Source organism: Propithecus coquereli, unplaced genomic scaffold (assembly GCF_000956105.1).
Source record: "Propithecus coquereli isolate 6110/MARCELLA unplaced genomic scaffold, Pcoq_1.0 Scaffold168, whole genome shotgun sequence".
NCBI classification, from domain to species: domain Eukaryota; kingdom Metazoa; phylum Chordata; class Mammalia; order Primates; family Indriidae; genus Propithecus; species Propithecus coquereli.
Genome location: NW_012141413.1, coordinates 959,549 through 963,444, shown reverse-complemented (window position 1 = coordinate 963,444; position 3,896 = coordinate 959,549).

Here is a 3,896-nt window from a genome sequence, read left to right as displayed (position 1 = left end):
AGTTGATACCTCCCATTTTGTTTTTATTGCCTAGTATTGTTTTTGCTATGCGGGGTCTTCTCTGCTTCCATACAAAACGTAGAATCAATTTTTCTACATCTGTGAAGAATGATGTTGGTATTTTAATAGGGATTGCATTGAATCTGTAGATCACTTTGGGTAGTATAGACATTACTTCTTGTTTTTTCTTATTTTTTGCAAAATGTGGATTTCCTGGTCCTCACAAGAATGTAACCATTGTACCTCACCACCGCCCTTCTCTATGACGTTAAATGCTGACTCTTCCAAATTCCCCTTCGGCAAAATAAGCACAGGTCTGCCTGTGGTTCAAGTTTTTCCTGGGGGCATCCTCAATTTTGGCTGAACAAACTCTATTGATTAAGACTTTTGCCTCAGCACTCGTTTGGGTGTCCCTCATTTCTATCCTACATTGATTTTCTTTCACAAGTTACTTGCTTTCAATTGTAATGACCACAAAATTCCAGCATTGCAAAGAGACACGTTAACGCAAGGAATGTGTTGTGTTCTTATGTTGAAACGGTGAACTACCTTGAGCTAGTAACACTGTAGAGTGGTATCTGACAGACACAGCTATGTTTCCCTGAAATATGTGAAAGGGCGCGCTGTGCCCCCGTGAATACAATACCCGGCAACTCCTGACCTCAAGCTCCTCCCGCCTCGGCCTCCCAGAGCGCTAGGATGACAGGCCTGAGCCACCGCGCCCGGCCATACATTTTTATTACTTTGAAAAATACCTCAGTTCTGCAGCCTGTTCCTTTTTTAAACGGAAGACATTTGCCTCATTACACAGTTGTGGTCCGCACAGCTCTGGCCACCAGGCGGCGCTCGCCCCTAGCCGTTTCTCGAAGGATCTGTCGCAGGATGTTTCATTCTCTGATGGCGCACTAGCTGCTCATCGCTTTGTTCAACACAAGAAAAGAGTCAGGTGGGTAAGGGGAGGATTAAGTCAAGGAAAAGGGAAGTTAAGAAAAAGTAAAACTATGTTTTAACACAGGTTGTTTTAAAAAATCCAGAAAAGTTGTTCTGAATATTGGAAGTAGTTTGGCACCTTCACTCCGTTACCAGCTGATGTGGCTTTTTCCTTCTCTTATTGTATTTAACTGACATACTTAAATTGCATATCATTATCTCCACTAAAATGGTTCCCTCCAAAGCTAGGCATTTTACTAGAAACCACATTGGATAAAACAGAGGTGGCGGGGAGGAGCCCCTCCACCGTGGGAGACGGGGGCCTGGGTCTTTGTTTCACTCTGGCACACTGTGTCACTCACCGTGACACCAAAGGGTCACTCTCGCTCCCTAGCCTGAGCGATCCACCCCGCCCATAAGATTGGGCCAATAATACCTTATCTGCCAGGGGCTTGGTCCCAGACAGGATCGCCTCTGGAGTTGCTTGTTAGCTCTGAGATGTGTGGCTCTCTGCTTCACTTTGAATCCGGTAGCGTCCTTTGGTTGCAAGCAACAGAAACCAACGTTGGCTAACCTTGCCCAGTTCCCTCAGTAAGACTCAGGAGGCTCTTCATGACCCAGCTGCTGCCCGTCTCTCTGGCCGCAGGTCTCCCTCGGGCGCCGTGAAGCTCCAGCCACGCCACGCCGTGCCCGCACCTCTCCTGGTCAGTGTCTCTCAGGGGCATCGCTTCCTCTGGGCGGCCTCCCTGGACCTCCCCGTCTGGATCTGGTCCTGCCCTGAGTGCTCTGGCAGCGTCCTCCACTTCTCCATCATACCTCTGAGCAGACGATTAAATCACACCTGGCTGCTTTACTCCCCCGTGAGTCGTAGGCGTCAAGAAGCAGGTCTGCCTTCTGCATGGGCGTCCCCAGCACAGAGCACAGTGTCTGGCACAGGGCAGCACGAAACAAACACAAAGTACTCAGCCTCCCAACTCACTGACAGATCCCCTCTTGGCCAAGGGGAGCCCAGAGAAACCTTAAAACTGATTCTTGGCCATGACCGGATGCGGACCAGCCTCGGGCTTTCTTCCCTGAGGGTTAGGCAGAGCCGCCCTTCGGAAAGACTTGCTCCGCCACTGACTGCAATCGACCGCCTCATGCTGCTCCTGCCTTTTTGCGGTTTTGACACAAATGAGCAGCATTTCTTCCTGATAAGAGGCCACCAACCACAGAGCGGTTCTGGCCAGTCTATGGAGGACATGCAGTGAGAGCCTTTGTGTCCTCTGCTTCAGCTTTTGCCATCGGAGGGCCCAAAACTCCACCTTGGGTCCTGCTATCACTGCCATTTTTTGAACTTGGGTCCATGAAGGAGCACGCAGCTCCACTGACTTGAGAGTAACCCCAGGAGGGGACGGAAGGACACGTGCGGAGGCTGAGAAAAGACCTCCAAGTAACTGGATTCTGACGAGAGCAGACAGGTGAGAGGTGGGACTTTTGTGCAAGTACAGAATTGTGAGAAAATACGTTTCCACTCATTATCAATTGCCCAGTCTGTGGTATTTTGTTACAGCAGCACGAAACAGACTGAGACCGTCCTTTTGGAGGCATTAGTCCTCAGCTTAAAGAGACAGTCAGGAAACTGATTTTAGGAGGCACCATGTAGTCGGAGCAGCCAGGCAGGGAAGGAGTAAGGCAGCGATGCTTCTGAGCCAAAGGCTGTGTTGGACGCGCCTGGTTGCTAAGGATACTGTGGTGTCCCCCCCACCCGAGTGTCAGTGATGCGCAAGGAAGGGATGAAGAACAACTGCTTACACCAGTACCCAAACTCAGCAAGATGTTTGTCAGTGCGAGGAGTAGTGCACAACTAGGGAACCGCTCCCCCAGGCCTGTGCTGTCCGATGTGGCCCCCGCTGGCCACACAGAGCTCTGGGCACGTGCAACGTGGCCGGTGTGACTGAGGAGTTGAATTTTGAATTTTAATTAGTTAAAATTGAAATTAAAATTGAAACCCACTTCCACTTCCAGGAAGATGGAGTAGATGTACTTTTTCTTATTCTTCCCACTAAATACAACCAAAACTCCAGGACGTTACACATAAAGCAAACATAAGTCACTGAAAGGTGGAGAGAAAGCAGAGCAGCCAGGAACCTCGGTAGCTAAGGAATGACATGGTGGTAAGTTTTCTAGGCTTTCTTTTTGCCTCCATATTCCAGACTTGGAGCTAAAGAAACTGGCAAACCAGAAATACCAATAAGCACAGACAAAGCATCCAGCAAAAGGCCAAAAGACGGGGAAGAGGTAGACGGGGAGGAGGTAGACGAGCAAGACAGCTTTTAGACAATTGCTCTCCTCCAGGCAGTCACCATGGAGAAACTGTGGCTCCACCCAACCCATGGCGACAAAGACCAAGTGGGGAGCCTAGAATTGCACCCTTGAAAGGCTGCAGTGTGGTGCCCCAACATTCCTGCCAGGGTGATGTCAGGGAACTCCAGTCGGGAGCTGGGATTTTCATGCCCGTTGGCTGGTAATGCGCCTCCCACCCTGTGAGGAGCTGGACTTCGGTGCCTGCCCACAGTAACAGGATGGCCCTCCCCGCCAGGGCAGTGTCGGAGGAGGCCAAGAGCAGTCAAGACTGGACTTACCATTGCCCAGTGGCAATGAGGCCACCCACCCCTGTGGGGTGCACACACGGAGAGGAGGCACTGCCACCCTTGGTTAGCCCTGAGTGTCAAAAGAGGTTGAGTGGGGACTTCTGCCTTCCCAGGCAAAAATGAGACAGTATACCCATGTTCCCTGCCAAAGCAATGTCAATGAAACACAGTTAAATCAAAAGATCCAAGCCGGGCATGGTGGCTCACGCCTGTAATCCTAGCACTCTGGGAGGCCGAGGCGGGCAGATCATTTGAGCTCAGGAGTTCAAGACCAGCCTGAGCAAGAGCGAGACCCCGTCTCTACTAAAAATATAGAAAGAAATTAGCTGGACA